Consider the following 21734-nt stretch of genomic DNA (forward strand, 5'->3'; position numbering starts at 1 on the left):
TGTTAAGTGAATACTGGATTAGCTTCCATTGCTTTGCATGTTAGGTCACATCACTTTGCATTATGGTACTTGTAGTCTTACTTTGACGCAGTATGTCCTATGCTGCGGTTCTGGTGGGGCCTGGAGCTGCTATTTTGGATATCATTTTGTATAAAATCAATTGTATTGTTTTTAAAATTCCAATTCATCCTCTGTTTGACTTACATATCATTTAGGAGAAGTCTAGAACGCTCTGAAATGTCTCTAAAATATTTCACACTCGTATTAGCTGCTTTATATGTTCGAGGGTAAAATATGTATATTTTTTCTGATTTTCTTCATTTTCGTACTGACTGTAATGTAAGCATACAAGCTGTATCGGATAAATATTGGCAAATGGCAACCGTCGAACATAGCATGAAAGGCGAGTATGGATGAGAGGGCACATATATGACCTGTAGAGGAGGGGATGGCTACATATGGCAATTCCCGGATGAACACAGCACATTGAGCCAAGGGCAACAGTGGGCAAAATTGAAGGGGGCAGAAAAAGGGGCATCTACGGTGTAGAGGGAATGAGAGTCTGGGGGAATGTAAGTAGTTGGGCAATGACATGGAAAATGGTATGTTACAGAGTGAGGGTGCAATGAAGGGGGCAATCTTAGAAAGGGGGTACATTAATGATAATTAATGTTAACTAATGTTGAGGATTGGTGATGGGGTGGGGAAAGGAACACCTGCAGTACAAAGTAAATCTACACGTAGGGGTACTTAGAATTGCTATTTGGAGGGCATGGAGAGCTTGTGTATGAAGAGTTAAAGGGCACATTGGGATAATTGTCTATGGCATAGAAAGGGCATCTGGGGCAAAGGCTGCGGGCACTTGTATTCACTAATAAAGGGCAGTTAGTTTTGGGGCTCGGAGCAAGAGAACCTGAAGCACAGAGGAACCTGGGGGCATTTAGTGAGGACAGTAAGCAAAGGGCGGGAAGAGGGTAGACCCGAGGTCACTTGGCACGTGGGGTGTGGCCTTAAATAGAAAGTGTCAGGGGTACAGAGAGAGGGATAAGCCATACACACATTTACATGGAAATAAGGGGTGGGGTGGGAGAAGTACAAGAGAAATAAATCAGGGGTCCATTTGGGTGTGGAACTGGCCGTGCTAAATTGGGTACGGCTCCATCAACATCACCAACTACCAATGGCTACATGGGCTCGTGCCAGGTATTTAAGAGTGACAAGTGTGCTAGCGCGTCAGAGCCTTGATAAGTAAACTTACAAGGAGACACGTTTAGTTGACTGACCTTTGGACCACGTTCGGGGACTTCCCAGTACGAGATGTCTTTTTGGCATCACAAATCAATAGATCAATAAACCAATCAATAATCACGATAAATAATCAACAAACTAACCAATAACATTTAGTAAGAATCATAAGTTGAACACACCATGCTCTTCCAGTCATGAATAACCACACCAGTTTGGTTAAGTGTTAGGATATTTATTTTCCTATTAATTACAATCTAATGTCATTTCTGTTAATCTCATTAGCAATTTATCTCATTAGTAACTCTTCAGATTTGCAATTAGAATGGAATTAATCAATGCATAGAGAATATTCATTCAGTATTAACACGTCATTAATAAGAAGCAACTTAGCAAAGTCTCAGTAATACATGATTCAACAAAGCATGAACTCAGTCATTTGTCTATTTGCGTAGGATATTTGTGAACACCTTAACTAACCTCAGATTAGCATTAGCATGTTGGGCTTCATGCAAAACATTTTAGCAAGCACAAATTTGGAAAACATCTAAACTATGGCCTCTGTCAAAAGAGCAGTTGGTACCTAGAAAGAAAGGCAAACAGACAATTAAAATTTTGCATCAGATAGTTACCAATCCAACAGATCAGCAAACAGCGTCAGTCTTCGTCCTCAGGACATCAGTCGATTCACCCGCAGCACAGATAGGACGAGGCATAGTCTCGATATAGCACAGCTAAGGAGTAGGATCTTCCCTCATATGGAGGAGAAGTAAGTATCAGGTAAGAACAGGTAAAGGAATGGTTTAAAGTATCAGGACAAGGTAAAAGAGTTAAAGTCTCTGTAAAGTAAGTGGAGTCTCAAAGTTTCTCCGCCCCAACTCCTTGGGTCATTCTGTTAAATCAAAATGGCCTAATTTGCCCTTAACTCCTCATTGGATAATAATTGGTGCATCGTTATCTCTGTCCAATAATCCTTCACGCAACTTGACAGAATTTTCTACAAGCCACAGTTCTCATGTTGCGAATTGGTCCATGTTATTGACGTCTTCATCGGTTGGAATGTCAGGTAAGAAAAGTTACACTTTGCGCTCCAGTCAGTGTCTCCATTGTTTTCTCCTACTCCAGTAACCTTGCACCTGTTACGAATTACACTGTTGCATTCGGCAAGAACGTCTCCTTGAACAAGTCGGTTCTCATGAGAAAGAATTCAAAACATTAGTACGTAATTAAGTCAGAATTAACAGCTTTTATTAGTCTTCGTATACATTGGTAGCCACTCCCCGTGGGCACATTTCAAACGCGTGCATTATTTTCTATGTTAACACATTTTCTATGCAGCTTTATCACACAATATTTTGCAAGCTTCTCATGTTAATATTGCTTTTTAAAGACACTCTCCAACAAGTGTCATGTGTGAACTCTCCCAGAACCCCATTTCCACCCAGCAAAGAACCTCGTTGATAGTTTTGGGGATCCAAGGTATCTCTGGGTGGCGTTTTTTTTTGGATTAAGGTTTTAATTATTTTTTGGTCCGTTTTTGGTCACTTTTTGACAAGGTCGCAGGATCTTCACCACCACAACAGAAAAAGCAAGGGAACACAGGGTTACCCAGAGAATTGAGGCAAGGTCTAGACATACTATTGCAAAGTTAGCTACCTTGTTCACGTCTGCCTGGCACCATTGTTCCACTGGGCTGGCAAACAGAAGCCTAGAGTAACAAGTCTTATAAGAAGGCACAAGAACATTGTAAATACTCCCCTTTCATAGATTAGCTTTGGTCATAGTGCTAAAGAAAAGTAGTATAGTTTCGTACAGCGCAGGCGCTAGAACCTGTTTGAACTCATAACTTGAGCCCAAAAGGTGCTAACAACTTCCAGATATTGTACATATTTTATATGTCTATCTGCCCTATTTTATTTTATTTTTTAATTAGGACCTGTATTTTTTCTAATGAATAGGTTCGACCAGAATGGTTTGTTGTATATTATTTGTTTTATAATTTATAACATTTTCTAAATAACACTACTTTTTTTGAGTAAGTCTAGTCTGCTCGTCCAATCCCTGGAATGTCAAGTGTTCTCACAGAGTAAATGAAGAATCCAGTTGGAGTACATTAGCCCTGCAAATAAATCCACTTTTTGCTAGATAACGTTACACAAAAACCTTTTGGCAGAGGACTATGCCCAAAGGTGAAGTCTTGGATCTGACAAACTATGCACACTTCGCAAAGTACTAAGGCTTTGAAGGTACTGAAGGTACTCTGTACGATTTGTCGGCAGGTAGGTAAATAGCAAACACACTTCATTATTTAACTGGCAGCTGGCTAAATAGTACACAATATCAACACAATACACAAAAATAGCAAAGATCTCACAATCTATTTTTGTATAGTTACTTGGTAGTCAGACAAAAATATACATCATCAGTGAGTAGATACCTACATATATTTGTGATTTGCCTTAACTCTGGTCAATGAGTACATAATTACTAGTCTTTAGTCTTTGGTATGGTAAATAGTGAAGTGGTTTACTATCTGTCCAAGCTGTCCAATTGCAGTCAATGCACACATAATCTCTGCTGTAAAACCGTCAACTGGGTAAATAGTACAGTTGTTACCACTGCAGCTATCTCCGTGGACATAACCCTGCGGTGTATCTGCTGATACCTATAAAGTTCTGATTCAGGTCAAAGGCTTTTTTGAGTTACTCTAATATTAGGATCTTCCCATTGCAGAACATGGCAGACAGAATCCTGCAGACCCCTTCCCTCCTTTGTAGGAATAATTATTCCTCAAGAGGAGGTGTCAACTCAAGATTAAAACACAGGGGGCTAAACAGTGATGAGAAAATACTGAATCTATTGAAATAATCCCACACCGTTAACTCTGTATTTTGGCTATGGTACATGCTCAATGGCCTGCAATGCTTGAGAAGCCATATGATGTCTCAGATTGATCTACCAACAATGGCAATCACCACGTGGACCCAGTTTTTTTTGGGCTCCTACAGAGAACGCTTTCCAAATAGTCATCTGCTTTATAACGGGTTGTTATCTTTGGGAACACCAATCATTTTTTCTCTTTTGTGTCTTTCAAACCTTTCCTTGAGATTTACAATGGTTTTCCCTTCTTTGTGAATCTCATCATGGCTTTTTGGACGTCCTCAAATATATTTTTCAGGGCGAATTAGCAGAATTTGAAAACATCTGTAGTAGCTCGGGCAGTATATTTATTTTGGCTGTAGCTATTCGACCAAGTCAAGATTTGTATCAATGCTGCCCTTTCTTTAAATCATCTTGTAGCACCTTAATCACCACTGGTTGTTTGCTTTACAAAGATTCCTAACACACCCCTAAGTTTTGAATTGGTCCATTTGTGACCTTGGATGAGCTCGGTCCTTCGGTGTGGTCTAGGTCGTCTCTTGAGAAATTAATAGGGAGCAGTTCTGAATTATTTATGTTTCACCTGTATTTACTGAGCATTGTTTAAACCTGTGCCACGGATCTTAACTGGACCCTAACTGAGATCATGATGTTTCCAGAAACATCATATTCTCCTAGCCAAGAGTTCAATGGTCACTGAGAAGAACACTCAGGACATCAGACAACCCTGTCTGAAACCCCTCGATAAGATTAGCAGGGAAGTGAGAGCTCCATCTAAAGGATTCTTCCTTTAGCCTCTCTGTACCCTGCCATTGCCATATTAATGAATCTTCCTCCAGGGCACACCTGGTTCTAACCTTTTAAACATCAAGAGTTATCAAGGTTACACACATTTATTTTAGTAGCATATTTGCCGAGCTGAGCTATTGTCAAATGACCTTTGCCCCAAGTCAAGCCCCATGTATGAGTGATGCAGTATAGTGGCCATTATGTTCATTAGAATCTTGCTGCAGACTTTAACATCAATATTTAGTAGCACAATTGGCCGATAAGCTGAACAAAATATATGATCCTTCCCAGGACTAGGAATTATCAATGAGCCAGGGAGCTACACTACTCATGTCTGTCTTGGACTGTGGCGTACTGGTACACATCTTTGAAGACTGGGCCAATTTAGTGGAGAAATAGTTATAAATGTCTTCAATGAATCCATCCAGACCTTGGATTTGTATTAGGTATGAAGGCTTAAATTACTTCTTTAATATCATCTGAGTCAATCAGGGCTCCTAGTACCACAGCCTGGGTTCCAATGCCTTATGCAAATGCAGTTTAGCCAGGAAAGCTTCACTGCACCTGATCTGTTTCAGAAACTTATGAGCACAATTCACTGTAATCATTTCCCATACCCTTCAGAACTTTCACTTTACAGATGGCATTCAGTTTATTTGCTAATATCTCGCTGGCTTTATCTCCATTTTCGTAAACCTGCCTTTTAAGAGCCAAGAGCGGCATGTCGGACTTCTTAATTAGAAGCATATTCAATTGATCTCTGGTTGCATTTACTGCTGTTAAATCTGATTTGGTCCCTGTTTACTAAAGTTTATCCTCCAAAATTGTTATTGTTTTCCATGACTCTTTTGTGTTAGAAGGTTTTCCCTTTTCTGATTATGGCCCTAAGAACGTCCTGCAGCTTACTTAAGCTAAGAAACATTCAAACAGCACCTGCCTCCGTGCTGGGGCACAGAAACACCATTCTGGGCCTGGGGTTGTGGAGCCCCAGTGGAAACATTCCACCTCCAGACATTTCCGAAAACTAGGCACCTTAAGGAATCCTGGGCCATGTGGCTCACGAGGATGCCACCACTTTTTTGTTACCCAGAATTCCTGGCACAAGTCAAACAATGGCTTAAAAACAGAACGTCTTCCCATTTTCATGATGAAAGTTCAGAAATGTGTGGCTAACAGCAAAACTCCCACTAACTAGTGCTACAACACAACTACTAATAAAAACAGCACCTCACATGTGTGCATGACCCTATTGTAACTGACCGGAACATGCCAGTGACTGTGACTGTGTGTAATATAGTGTCAATGTGGCCCTCACATGGTCAGAATTTGGCCTATTCCTGTTCCATACAATACGGTCAACCACAAACAGAGGGCACCATTTTATCAGGGGAAGTGTGGGAACTTTGGATGTAGGATCTTTGCTATCTATCTGAATTTCAGGAGTTTTCTGCCACACAAAAGTGAAGAAATTGGGATTTCTTTTACTCATGTTTTGACATTTGCATGGGACTCTGGGTGATCAAATGTGTTCGAGTTCGTGCAAACCACGTCGTAGTGGATTCCCCTGCATAAATTATGTTCAGAAATGTGTGAGGTTGGTAGGTTTCCCTGGGCACTGGCTGACCCCAGGCACAAATTCAGCAGATACCTCCCATGGAATCTGCCCCATGAAAACAATTCCCACATGTCTCAGGTGTGGATCCGTGCTAGGGATTTGCGAAATGTATGTAACTTGCTTTTGTGTAATTATGCTATATCTCAGCAAATTAGGCACAATTATGTGTAATAATGCAAAATGCCAATCTGTCATTCAGTTCCATATTTTAGCACTAATACAAATAGTGCAAAAATTAGACACCGCAAAAAACAGCTCCTTGCTTGTTTTGTTGTTTGCAGGTGCTTGCATTAGAATATTTAGCAAGTGCTGTAAATGTGGGATTTTTATTCAAATCTATTATATTGAGTGTTTAGTAACGTTAACCCAACAGACATAATGACAACCCAGTGCAGGGTGGTTTACAGTCCGGGCAATCAAATTAGGTTTACAGTCAACAGCATGGTGGATCAGGCGCACAAGAATTCCAGCCCACCTCCTCCATCCCAGGCATCCCCACATGACAAGTTATGCTGTAATGAGTTAATCAACATAAACAAACCACAGTGTGATAATAGATGTCCCGGGACATTTCAATGTTTGTCAAGTCATCATCAATGCACTGCCATGGGTAAATGTTTGAGGGCAACCCCTTGCCTTATATATTTGTTCTTCTGCCAGGATGCACCAACCAGTCCATATTGGATCCCCACATTCTCACTGTCAGGACTCCCGCTGTCCCCCCAGCAGAATATTGTATTTTGCCTCTCCACGATCAGTGTCATGTTACAGAAGAGGAGAGAGTATCTGTCCAAGGCCTGTTCACGCCATATTTTCAGTGTAACCTCTTAAAGGGTAACCTCTATTGATTTTCGCGAGCCCTTGACATTATGTGCTGTACCCCGCCCACAGCTTCGGAATCCATTGGCACTCACAAACATTACGCAATAGCATACTCCTCTGATTGCACCCTCTCAAGCACTTGTTAGTGTCCATCCTGCCCATGGCAAAAAACCTGGTCCTAGGGTAGTAAGCTCTGTGTAATAATGTCAGTTGCACCTACCAAAATCCATCTCCAATGTCTACCTCCCTTGCATAACTACAGGCTGCACCTGTTATCTAGCCAGGTCCTGTTCCCAATTCTCTTGCAAGGTGGTTAGCAGGGCAAACAAGAAGTAACGTGCTATAGATTTGGGATATGGCATATTTGTTCAGGGGGTCTCAGGACACTTTATTCCAGCAAGTTCTCTTCTGCTATAGCTTGATATAGGCTTATACCTTCTAAAAGAATATATCTGATCCATAAATACTCCAAATATTGGCTCCCTGCTAGTTTATGCTGTTCTTGCAAGTCTGTTAAGGGCATTATCCCTCCTGTGCTCCATCCCCCAAGCTTGGAGATACCCAACAAATCCCAATGCTCTGCAATTACTGAATCAGAGCTTTGCACCACATCCAATTCACTAATGGCTCTACTGCCACAGCAAAGAACAGTTGGGAGAGGGGCATCACTGTCTGATCCCTCTTTTTTCTTTTTTTTAAATATTTTTATTAAATTTTCATTACAGATCTAAGTACCATGTCTTTGTGCTTACATTGGCAGGATTTGGTTGATCTGGTAAAACATTTACATTCAATCAAAAACAAAATGAACACAACTTAGGTCTTATTATAACATCCAATATATTTATCTGCTATGTCCGGCTAATGAATCTTGTATTTTGGTATTTAGTGGCCCCTCGTTTAGCTGCTTGGTTACACTATTCCCTGCTGCCTCCTGCTTTGTTTGAGGTGGTGGGGAATGCGGGTCTGATGTCTATTTATGGTATGTGCTGGATTTGTATTTGTTGTGCGTGTTCTAAATATTTGCTCATCTCTTGTTGGCTGAAGTGGGTAGCAGCAGCTATAGGGCGTGGGAGTGGGTGTGTTCTCGTCTAGTATGATATGTCTCGCCCGGTTGCTTTATTGAATTAGAAGTGGTCAGGTACTATCTAGTTGTGTCTAAGGCTGTATCATTACCCTGTTCATGGTGGTCTCTCATCATTTTTAGCCTCTAGTCTGGCTACTAAAGTTTCCTAGGCTTCACATCCTGTGTGTTGTTGGCCCTCCCGCGCTAGTTTCCTTAGTACCTGGTATTCTGTTCGGGTCCAGCGCAGTGTCAGGGTGTGCCAGGTTTTCAAGTCAGGCGCTTTGGGTGTTTTCCAGTTCATGGCTATCAATCTTTTGTACATCACTTATGCTAGGTCTGCAAACTTATGTAGATGTCTGTGTTTCTTTTCTCTCGTCCTCAGCACTAATTGACAGGACTTAGGGTCAACTGTCAATGCGATACCCATCAGTTCTGTAATTACTCCTACCACTCCATTCTCTCCTTTTGTACCTGAGGATACTCCCAGACCATGTGGTAGAAGTGTGCCAGTGGGGCATTACATCTAGGACAAGTTGGGTCCGATCCAGGGAACATGCGTTTAATCCTGGCTGGTGATAAGTATGTTTGGTGTGTGTAGTTGAATTGTGTGTAACGAAATCTGGGGTTTCTCGACACCCCTCGAGTGTGATATAGGACTTTCGTCCAGTCCTCTTGGGGTATCGGGTCTGGCAGAACAGTGTTCCATCTATCCCTTACTTTCTCCAAGTTAGGTGCAGGGGACTTATTCAGGATTTTGTATAGGTTCGTCACTACTTTTATTTGATTATCATATTGCAGCATGGGGGAGATCGCTGGCTCTTGGTCTCCAGCCGCCCATGTCTTTCTGATTGAGTGACATATAGCATAGTAAGCTAGGAATTGCCCTGGGCTCACTGCTGTGAGGGCTTGTATAGATTCGAATTACATCAGTTTCCCATCTTCGAAGCAGTCTCCTACCGACTGTATGCCTGCCTCCGTCCAAGTCGTGAGTGAGTGCGACCTAGCCGCAGCCCAACAGGGATCTGTTCCAGAGGGATGAGCGGCGAATAGGGAAGTGCCTTATGTCCTTTTTGTATGTACCTCCCCCAGCATGAATGTGCCACCACCATTAATGGATTGTCAGACGCGCCATTTAGTGTTTTATTTGTTAGCCATGTGATCAGAGGTTCTCCCTGTAGTCGCGCCAGCAACCATGCGGATTCCGCCAGCGCGGGCCTGTGGATCCAGTTTAGTATCCATTGTAACTGTGCGGCAGTGTAATAGAATTCGAAGTTGTGGGCGGCCAGCCCGCCAGCGCTAATTGGGCGCTGCAGCGTGGAGAGTGCTACGCGCGTCCTGCCCCCACCCCATATAAGCTGCAGTAGGACTGCGTTCAAATTATGAAAAAAAGCTCTTGGGGACACTGAGTGGCAATGCCGCAAAGTAATATAGCAGCCTGGGCAATATCAGCATGTTCGCCACCGCCACCCTGCCCAGGGGTGACAGTGGTAATTTATTCCAAAAGCGCAGTGACCCCTTCATAGAAGCCAGTGCTCTCCCCAGGTTGCCATCTCTGAGCTCCTCAGTTTTATGATATATGTAGACCCGTAGATATTTAAACGTGTCGAAGCACCACTTCAGGCGTCCTACAGGGGCGTTTTCTTTTCTTGACGGGGACCATCTGGTTAGTGGGTACACACACAATTGTTCCCGGTTTACCACCAAGCCCGATATCCCCCGTATTCGGTCAGTAGCGATATTACTGAGGGTATCACCTCGCTTCCTTTCCGTACATATATTAAAGCGTCATCTGCATACAGTGATTTACCGTGGTATAGCCCATTTCTGATTATTCCCCATCTGTCTTTCATTGCACGTATTCTAGTCGCTAATGGTTCCATCGCTATGGCAAATAACAAGGGAGAGAAGGGGCATCCCTGCCAGTTGCCTCTGGTGAACGGCAAGCTATCGGATATAACCCCTCCCGTTTTCACCCTAGCTTGTGGTTTGGTGAACAATGTCTGTACCCAGCGTATATAATTAGGGCCGATTCCCATGCGCTGCATAGTGGCAAATAAAAAGTCCCACTCTAGTGTGTCAAAGGCCTTCTCAATGTCTAATGAGAGTACCATCTCGTCATGTGCATCCGGGGGGGTGTCTCCCATGACGCTCAGCAATCTCCGGATGTTTAGAAAAGTATGACGTTTTGGGATGAATCCATTTTGGTCATTGTGTATCAGGGTGTGTAGGATGGGAGCTATCCTGTTAGCCAATATTTTACCTAGTATTTTACAGTCTAGATTTAGGAGCGAGAGTGGTCTGTAAGATTTGACATCTGTGGGATCGCACCCTTGCATGGGAAGGACCACTATCATTGCCTCTCTCTGTGTTGGAGGCAATATCTTATTGGACCATGCCTCCTCGAATACTTTCATCAGATGTGGCCTTAAGCGTGACGAATAACTAGAGTAGTATTCTATTGGGAGGCCGTCTGTACCTGGCGCTTTGTTCCTAGGCATCTGCGCTAAAGCTAATTCCAGCTCCCCCAGCGACAGAGGAGCCTCCAGTATCTCCCTATCTGCCTGTGACAGCTGCGCCAGGGGTGAGCCTGCAAGAAAGGACTCAAGTTGTTGGATCGTGCATATTGTGCGTTTGGTATAAAGGTTCGGGTAGTATTCCCTGAACGCCCCATTTATCTCTTCTTGCGTGGTGGCCATTGTGCCTGCGTCTACCCTTATAGCCCCTATAGGGGACTGCTGGCGGTCCTCGCGCAGGAGCCACGCCAACAGCCTGCCCGATCTGTCTCCCTCTGTTTGTGGGCGCATTAAGTGATATTTGTGGTCATGACGGCGGAGACGGGTATCTGCTTTGTTATATTTTGTACGCGCTTCTTTTAGCCCTGTGTAGGGTATCTCATTGCGTGCCACTTCAATTTCCATTACTCTTAATTCCTTTTCCAATTTGCTGACCTCCGCATGGAGGGTGCGTCTCACTCCCCAAGTGGTTGAGATGCAATGACCTCTGACTACAGCCTTATGCGCTTCCCATTCTACTGCTCTTGAGTCTGTAGAGTCTTTGTTGATTTCCCAGTACTGTCTCAGTGTTGTGTTCAGTCCTTCTGCAAATGCCTGATCTTGGAGAACTTCCACCTGTAAACGCCAGGTGGGGATTACTGAGCGTCTTCTGCCCCAGTTCAGTGTTATTCTAAGCGGCGAGTGATCCGATAGTGTCTTGGCTAAGTATTCTGTCCTGTTGACCAGTGCGCATATGTCCTGGGTTCCCCATATTATGTCTATTCCTGTGTGTACTTTGTGGGGTATTGAATAGAATGAGTATTCCCTCTGTTGTGGATGTTTCATGCGCCATAAGTCATGGAGTCTCATGTCGCCCGCCCATGTCAGTAAAGGGCATCTAACATTTCTATTTGTTGACGCTTTCGGATGTGTATTTGACCAGTCTAATACTGTGTTCGGTGTGCTATTAAAGTCACCACCACATATGGCCGGGGCTTTGGGATTTGCCAATAATGCTGGAGTAAGTGTGCCAAAGAATTCAGCTATTGCAATATTGGGGGCGTAGATCCCGATTAAGGATAGTTGTCTCCCGTCTAACTTCCCCTCTATTACCACATATCTGCCCCCTTGGTCAATCCTATGCGAGGTTTGGACATATGGGACGCCACCTGCTATCCATACCAGTACTCCTCTAGCAAAGGCCGAGTATGTTGTGCCTATGACCTGTCCTCCCCACTTCCTGCGTATCTCCTGTAGGTCAGAATCCAATAGGTGTATTTCTTGTAAAATGGCGATGTGTGCTCCCTGACGTTTGAGGCGTGCATGTACCCGAGATCTTTTGCTTGGTGCCCCCAGACCCCTCACATTCCATGTGACTATGTCATATTGATGTGTGGTGTGATTCGCATTTGGAGACATGTAACATTGTGTGGTGTAACTGCTTGTGACACGCTCCAGGTTACAATGCCCTACCGGGCTCCACCCATCACTGTCGGATATATAATTAAGACTGACAGCCACAGCAGTGTTTCCTGTATTTTGGATTGACCTATAGTGTGAAAATTAACTGTTTCCCCCCTCCTCCCACCCCAAATAGTTCCCTAACCCAACTATGAACTCGAAATAATCTACACAACAAGAAAACATGTATCCATGTGGATATCTGTAGGGGAGCTATTTTGGCAACCAGATGTGGCTCTTATACGGAGCTCACATCTTTCCACAGACCTAGGCCCTCATTCTGACCTTGGCGGGCGGCGGAGGCCGCCCGCCAAAGTCCCGCCGTCAGGTTACCGTTCCGCGGTCGAAAGCGGGAAAGAGGCTTCCACGAGGAAGCCGGCTCGGAATCGAGCCGGCGGAGTGGAAGCTGTGCGACGGGTGCAGTTGCACCCGTCGCGTATTTCACTGTCTGCTCAGCAGACAGTGAAATACTTGTAGGGGCCCTCTTACGGGGGCCCCTGCAATGCCCATGCCAGTGGCATGGGCACTGCAGGGGCCCCCAGGGGCCCCGCGACCCCCCCTACCGCCATCCGGATCTCGGCGGTCCGACCGCCGGGATCTGGATGGCGGTAGGGGGGGTCAGAATCCCCGCGGCGGTGCAGCAAGCTGCGCCGCCGCGGAGGATTCAATGGGGCCGCGGTACACTGGCGGGACCCCGCCAGTGGTGCCGGTCCGACCGCGGCTTTACCGCCGCGGTCGGAATCCCCATTGGAGCACCGCCGGCCTGTCGGCGGTGCTCCCGCGGTCCTCCGCCCTGGCGGTCAAAGACCGCCAGGGTCAGAATGACCACCCTAGTCTGCATATACATATGGGCGCTCCCGGAGTGTTTGACCCCCCCAAATAGCATGATCAATGACAGTAAACAATGCTCTCAATAAGGAGGTGGAAGTTGTTCAAAAGATACTCATAGGTGGAAGTTACATCCTCCATCGTATAAATTCGCACACGAATGTCCTGTGCCGTCCTTCAATTTTATCACTCAGTTCAGAAGGAAAAGCGGTTTGACAGCTTGCATTTATAGTGCATCCGCAGATCTGGGGGTGAGCTTCAGGCCCTTTAACACTTCTGTTAATGTGGAGTCTGAGCTGGCCGAGTCAGATTCTGGGCTGTCTGCAGGGATCGCCCGAAGTGCCTAAAAGGAGTTCTGTGTGTGCAGGGGAGTTTCTTTCAAAACTTTTGCCCTTTCTTCTGCTGCCTGTTTTTCAGTGGTTTGTCCCTTGGGTCGTTTCTTGGTGCGCTTCCGCGGAGGGGAGATGAGCCATTCCTCTCCCTCATCCGTTCCCTCCTGGGAACGTGCAAGACCCTTGGCGTGTAGCCACGTCCAGGTGTCTTCAGGAGAAGTGAATACGTGGGTGCGATCATCTGATATCACTCTTAATTTAGCGGGAAACAATAGGGCGTATTTAATATTATGCTCGCGGAGGCGTTGCTTAATTTTTGCATAGGAATTACGTTGTCTCTGTACCTCTCCGGTAAAGTCTGGGTAGGCGTTAACAACTGAGTCCTCATGTCTGAATGGGCCTTTGCTTCGGAACTGCTGTAGTATTGCATCGCTGTCTCTGTAATTTAAGAATCTAGCTATCAGCGGTCTAGGTGGTTGGACCGGGGCGGCAGCCTCCCTGGGACTCTGTGCGCCCTTTCCACGGAAAAGAACTTCGATGGGGCCCTATTCAGCCCTTCTTTGATTAGCCATTGTTCTAAGAATATTTCCGTTCTCTGCTCTGGTAATTTTTCGGGGAACCCTAGAAAGCGTACGTTATTGCGTCGGGATCTGCCTTCTGCTTCTTCAGCCCATCGCCATGAGATCTTCACCTCTGCGTCCAGTCGTTGAATTTGTTTTTGATTATCCGAGGCCGTAGGAGTCAGCTCATTCAACACATCTTCTGCTGATTTCACTCTCTCCGCCAGTTTGCGGTGGACCACTCTAAGTAGGTTCAAATCTTGTGATACTGTGTCTATTCTATTTTCCAAGGAGGATTTAGTGTCCATGATCGCCTGCAGTACTTTTTCAAATTGTGTAGAGTGGGCTTGGAGTGTGCTTTCCAATGACTGTAAGGTTGGTATTAACTGTTGATCACTAGATGCCGGTCCATGTGTATTTCGGTCTTGACTTTTCACAGATTTGGATTTCCCGGCCATATTGCTTTACTGTTGGTCAACTTTTGAGGTGCAGAGCAGCGTGACTGTGTGCTGCTTGGGCGACAGATTTCACTTTTGGTGCGCACCCGCCCCACCGCGTATGGTTCTTCACTTTGGCGCAACCAGGAACCATTTACGTTTCCCCCTGGGCAAACCAGTCGGCGGAGGCACAAGCCGCAGGCGTATGAATAATAGACACTCCCTCCAATTTGTAAGTGTCCTGGATCAGGAGCACGTTTCCTCAAGCAGGCTACCCGGCCGTCACCAGTGATGCAGCGTTTTGGGCTGCCCGGGTCACCCCCTCTAGTACGTCCCCTGTATTGTGCTTATGCGCAAATTTGGCCCCTAGCGGGGACGGGGGGAAGCTGGGTGTCTGTGGTGAATGAGGAACAATGGTGGGGGGGGAGGACTCCAGCCTCGCCCACCCAACTAGCTCCTTCACGGGACCTGTGTGAACATTGCTCGCGTTGACAGGTAGGGGGGAGAATTTTACTGTTTATGATGCAAGGGAAGCTGTGCCTCTGGCTCCTGGATATCACCGCCGGGCCTGGGTATGAGATCACTGGCGCGGCGCGGCTTACGAGCACACGCGGCCGAGCCGATTCACCTCCTCTTGCCAATGTGTATTTCCTCCCCAGGTGGCAGGCAGCCACCGTGGAGCAGCGCGTGTCTCCAATCTTTAGCGCTTGGGCTCCACTGCACATCGGCCGCTGGGACGTCCCGCCCGGCAGCAAGAATATGGAAGTCGCGGCGGCTGTCTCCACTCGACGCAGGTGGGGGGGGACAAGGGGGGAGAAGCCACAGTCATTTCTGGTCTCCCCCAGTTGGAAGCCCCCCACCGTAACCACCCACTCACCGCACGCCGATGCCTCGCGGCTGGGACAGCGGGCAGCGCCCTGCTCCGTCCGAGCCTCTGTGACCTCCAGCGATCCCTCGATGCCGCGGCCGCCGACTCCCACACGGCCCTTGCTCAGTCCCAGCTGCCACGTCGTTTTCTGCAGCTCCTCTTGGCTCCGTAGCGGCACGCCGACTTCCCGGGCCAAATTTCTGTGCTTGCGGGCACTGAGCGCCACTCCGAGAGCGCCCTGTAGGATATTTTCGGTGAGCCTGAGTCGGAGCTCACGCTTTAGGCGTCCTTCGAGGCCTCCATTTTGGCTCCCCTGTCTGATCCCTCTTACCAGCTCAATTTGGCTGGAAATACTGCAGTTCACCTGGCCCCGGACATCAGTTTATTGCAAAGAAGTCATACCTAGGCCATAAAAGAGGGACCAAAGCCCATTTGCTTTAGCAGCACCATCTGGTAGGGCCATGCTTTCAAGTGGAATACCTGCTCAGCATCCAGTGCTAAAAATACCGTCGGCTTCTTCACATCTCCCCTGCACACCAGGCACCCGAACAATCAGCTAATGTTGTGCCTGGTTGAACTGTAGGACATAAGGCTTGATTAATCTTGGGCAATGATGTTATCACCTGGATCAGGCAATTTGACAAAATCTTTTGCCAATAATTTTGTTTCTATGTTTAGAAGGGATATCAGGCTGTACAAAGCACAGTCCTCCAGTAATTTTCCCTGTTTATGGATGAAGACAATGGTCATCTGGCTAAGATCTCTTGGGAGCACACCCACTGTCCTGGACCTATACAAAATGGTTTGGGGTGGTCGCACCAACCAACTCTGCACACATTTAAAAAATTCCACAGGCTGGCTGTTAGGGCCCAGTGATTTCCCACTCTTAATCTGTGTCGGGGCTTCTGCAATCCCACCATCTTGTTTCTCCCCATCCAGTAATTTCCTGGTATCCTTCACTGACTTGGAGACTGGAATGTCTCTGATTAAATTGTCAGATCTTCCCTGGACTTCCCCTGCTCTGCAGGGCATATATGTTTCTGAGAAAGCGTGCAAATGCTTGAGTGATATCATTAGCTGATTTCACTGGTGCTCTACCCTCCGAGTACACCTTATGTACCCACCTGTGCCCCGCCTCTCTCTTCACAACCCAGACCCACGGTTTTCCAACCTAGTTTCCCGCCTGGTACAACCTGCTCTGTTGCGCCCTATAAAGTGTCCTACCTTCTTGTTGCATAATTCAAGTGACTAGTACTGGACCTGGAAGTTTCACATATTGCACCTCACAAGTTTGCAACTTCGGCCCAAATTTAAGAAGGGCCTAGCGCCACCTAGCGCCAAATTAGTGTCATTTTTATGTTAATGTGGCGTTAGGTTGGCAAAAACGCTGCACCAAATTTAAAAAGTGGTGCAATGCACGCATTATGCCACTTTGTAAGCCTTTGCGCCACATTATGCCTGTGTCTGGCATAATGCATGCAAGTGGGCATACCTCTGTTAGGAGGCCCAGAAAAATGGCACACTGAATCTATTGAGGCACACCATTGTTTATAATGGGCCTCTATTTACTTTGCAGATTAGTACCAAATTGTTTGTCTCTAATCCTGCAAAGTACCACAATAGCATCAGAAATTATGACGCTCTTGATCCTAACGTGTGCCATGGTGTGCTGTATCATTAATACGGCATACACATAGTGGCATTAGGGGGGCGCAAGAAAAGTGGCGCATCATGGAATAAGGCGCCACTTTTCTTAAAGTTGGGTTCTTGTTTCTAGCTCCCTGTCCTTCTTTTCCCTTTCTTTCTTTTTCCATGATATATGAGATACTAACTGGCCTTTCACCATTGTTTTATATACCTCCCCCAAGACCACCCTTGAGTTCACTGACCCTTAGTTTTCCTTAAAATAAACTTTTGTCACCTCCTGGGTAAACGTCCTCATGGCGCAGTCTGTCTGATCCCATGGATCCAATCTCCACCCAGAACTGGTGCAGGGCAGTGGCAGTAGCATACTCGTAACTAAAAGAGAATGATTAGAAATGGCCCTTAGCAAGCATCTGGAATTTCAATAGGATGTGCGAGCACCCATAAGTAAAGCAGTCTAGACTTGGATTTCATTGAGTTGAGGAATAGCGCTGCTGCTGTCCTGGGTGGAAAGCCTGCCAGCGATCCACTAACCTCAATGCCTCTGTAAATGCCTGTTACCAAATATCATCCCTTGGTTGCTCCCAGGTCATGACTACTTTAGCCATGTATCCATGCAAGGACTGGTTAAGGGCACCGCCCACTATGAGGAGCGCTTAAGGTCCCAGCAATCCATTTCCCAAATGTCCCTATCCCAGCTCCTTGTAGGTCCGAAGAGAGGTACTATGGGACCACTACCAACATTTCACCATTCCATTCACCACGCACCACTGCCCAACAGCGTAGTGGGTCTGACCACGTCTTGTTCATCTGAAACAATAAGGATCTTCAAACCAATATCCCCAGCTCCGAGAACCAGCTGAGAACCCTGCATGCACAAGCATTTTGTATTTGCCCCTGTAATGAAAAACCACAGGTATTGCCTATCAGGTGCGTGTTTAATATAGAATCAGTTCTGGGGACTGTCGAGTGAAATATTTCATCACCACATCTCTCTTCAATCTATTGTCCAAACCATCCACATTCCTGGGTGGTATCGTAAGCAACATGCTCCGCCCTCACTGTATATTAAAACCTGTGTCATGTATGGACCCTTCCTGGGACTCCATTACCAACCCACCCATGCCATCCTGATGAATATGTAAATAAGCCAGCTGCATTAGTTATCCCCCCCCCTTTTGAACCACCCCCACCCTATCACCAGATGCAGCAAGTTTACATCTAAATAGCCGAAATGCCTCTCACCTTCCCATGAGTATTCTATACATCACCAAACCGCAGCAGAAATCACAATATTGAGCAGGCATGGCCTGGCCCTTCAGGCTAAGAACCTATAGATTGCCACTCACACATACAGTAGACCCCAGGCCACCACCTATCCTATCATACCGGCAATTCACCTGCATCAAACAATGCTTATCACACTATATTGTCAGCCATCATCGGGGTAACCACTGGCATGAGTGTCCTGTGTGTCTTTGCCAGAGGCGATAGTGCCCTCGCCAGAGCCCACAGAGTCTCTATTAAGTGCTGCTCATTTGTTCTTTGGAGTTCACTGACTGCCGTTTTGCAAGTCCTCCACAACTCTCGCCCTTTCCGATTTTGCCTTATCTTTCACGAGTCGCAATTTGACCACGACATAGGCAGCATCATGACTTCTGCTGTTCCCCGCCCTTGGAGTGATTCCACCCCTGGTGCACCGGCATCGGGGAGGTGTTCCACACCAGCTATTTCCAAACTGCAGCCACAGTAGCAATGAAGTATGACTCCTCGTGGACTGTCAACCTGAGCTTTGCCGAAAAAAGTAGAGTGTATTTTAGATTAAAGAGTCTCAAGTGTTTCTTCACCACGAGAGATGTTTCATGTTGCTGTTGCATTATGTTGGTGTAATCTGGATAGATGTTTACTGGACTCTCCTCGACTTGCAAAAGCTAGCGAGACCGTGGCCCTTGTAGGATGTTGTTCCACTGTCAGAAATTAAGCAGTCTTGCTAAAATTGGCGGTGGTGGTGTCCCTGGCAGAAACAGCCTTCCCGGGACTCTAGATGCATCTTCTCCCTTGAGAAGTTCTAGGCCATTCCCCCCCACAGTGTTGACAGCAATCAACTTTCCACATACAGTTTGAAGCTAAGTTCCTTGGCCTTTTCTGACATTGTTGTGCCTAGAGTGATCCTGAGCATCACCCAACTGGGCTGATAGAGAACACATTTCATTATGTAAAATTTACATCTTGGCGGTATTGTTGACGACCATTGGTATTACTTGTGACATAGTGGATTCTGTTTCTGCCACACTTCCACCAGCTTCTTATGGTCAGTTTGGGGCAGGCCAATGCCTAGAGCGACCACCTCGATCTTGTGTTCCAGTGCCCCCTTTGTGATACATATCACGCCAAGCATCTTCTCTGTGTGGGATTCTAGATCCATATCTACTTTTGCTTGGCCTTGTCATTCATCAGCTGGCTGACGTCCCATTTGCCTTGTGATGGTTTCTTATTTTTAGAGTGCTGCATTGCCCAAATTCAGCAGCCTGGGATCACAGGCATTGTGCCCATGGAATACCAAGAGGCAAGAAGGAAGCCACTCCCTATGACGGTCCTTCCTGTGGTCCAGGTCCCTGACCTGCAATTGGGCTAAGCTCACTTCTCAAACGTTGAGTAGCCACGGCCTGTGAGGAAAGCTCACAACCTCTCAAAACACCGAGTGAATTCTAAGGATTTCCCTATATACAACGAACCATCTGGTTCCCCCTGGAGGTCACCGCTTCATATCGACGGCAAACTCTGTACCTCGACCAGGAGGAAGGCACCAGAGGGAAGTCACACTCTGCTCACCAAACTGTCAAGCCTCACTGCAGCTCTCAAATTCCAGAGCCCTTTGTTGCTACCACTGGTAGACCCTGCAATGTGTCATCGGTGGAGCTCCATGCGGGCACAGTAAAGGCTCCTCTGCCCTTACCTAAGAGGGACAGAGGTAGACCCCCTTCCCACCCTCCACCGCCAGTTGATGCATGTCCCTCACCTGCTGGACACTCTTTGGTCTCCAAAAGGGCCTGATCATCGCTCAGCTCTGAGTGCAACTTGGTAGGGTACCCCCGTCCCGGCAATGGCACAAATCTGGGCCCCAGCACCAGTGCTTAATTTGTTTCTTTTTTTGCCTCAAGCATTTACTGCGAGCAAAACACACATATGGGAAATACGGAAGAAGAGAAAAACGAAAAAGGTTTCACAAAGGGAAAAAGCAGAAATCTGCAAGAGTGAGCTGAGAGGGCATGGAGTGGCGGTAAATGAACTGACGAGGCCCGAAATGGCTTCAGGATTACGCTGCCTCAGTATTCCGTGTTCGCACATTTAATTGCAGCAACCGCGAGTTTAAGAGGAGGGCTTTCGGCACCGGCACCGGCACGTTTTTATTTGCAAATTAAGCACTGCCCAACACCAAATACTCCCACTGTCCACTGGTTGGTTACGACGATCCCTACATGGGCAACCGGGAGCCAGAGCCCTCCCCCGCCTCTGATCTCCAGGCACCCTGTGTCGTGTTTCCCCAGCTCTTTCCCGGGGGCGGAGTACTTCTACCCCTCCAGCTGCGGAGTGGGCTACCCCTGCACTGTTTCTGCTTGGTCAGGGCTCCCTGTGTGCTTCCTTCTCTGTTTATGGAGCTGCCTGCCGTCGCTTATCTGTTGCAACTGCAGTGGGCCGCATCTAAACTCTTGGGGGTACGGGGGTGTTTACTCTCCAGTCGCGCCACCCGGCTCAAAGTGCAGTTTGGTCGGGCGCTGCCATCTTGGGCTCCACAGCTGCCTCTGGACTCACCAAAAAGGTCCTTGAGTCCTTTCATCTGCAGGGCCTGTGGCATCGGAGCTCCGACCTATACGTCATTTTCCACTGACGTCCTGGCCATGCTCCTAATTTTGGGAATTTCGCGTAACAAGCATAATTCCCCAAAATTACACACATTATGCCAACGTAATTAAAAGTTTGTCCAGGCATAATCCTTTCTTAAACACCTGGAAAACTGAGACACATCTGATAACCCCACACACATAAGCCCTAGGGGAGCACAGATTTGGGTTTTGACTTGGCAAAGATGTATTCTTGTGTGAGGAATAATGAACAAAACTACCATATTTAGAGGTAAATCTGAAAAATGTGTTGCTCATCCTGTTGTACTGGTTAACCTATCTGGGCAAGGGTGATCTGCCATGCATAGAAACAAACCTCGGGAAAGGACTGTTAAAAATACATGGCTGAGGTTTGTTTTCGTAGCGTCCAAGAGCGATACCTGCAACCAAATGGCTGGTATCTTGCAAATGGTTTTCCATATTTGCAAAATTCTCTGCACCCAATTTGCTGGCTGTGGGCATCCTGAAACCATAGAAACCCCATCCATGTTTGGTACCCTCATGTTCAGTAGACTAGCCAGAAGAATGTTAGGAGTGGTCAAGCCGTTTAAAATATATGGTTGTGATATGTTTCCATAAAGCCCAGGAGTGATACATGCAAACAAAAAACAGGCAGCCTACACTGATATTTTGTCTGCAGTCGCTTTCTACATTTCCAAAATGCACTGCACCCAGTTTATCACCAGAGGGCACTCTGAACCCATATAAAAACTCCATGTTAAGGAAACAGGAGGAGCAAAGCTGATTGTCAAAAATGCGCAGTGAAATGTGCTAGCAAGAGGGAGACTTTAGG

Source organism: Pleurodeles waltl, chromosome 11 (genome assembly GCF_031143425.1).
Source record: "Pleurodeles waltl isolate 20211129_DDA chromosome 11, aPleWal1.hap1.20221129, whole genome shotgun sequence".
NCBI classification, from domain to species: domain Eukaryota; kingdom Metazoa; phylum Chordata; class Amphibia; order Caudata; family Salamandridae; genus Pleurodeles; species Pleurodeles waltl.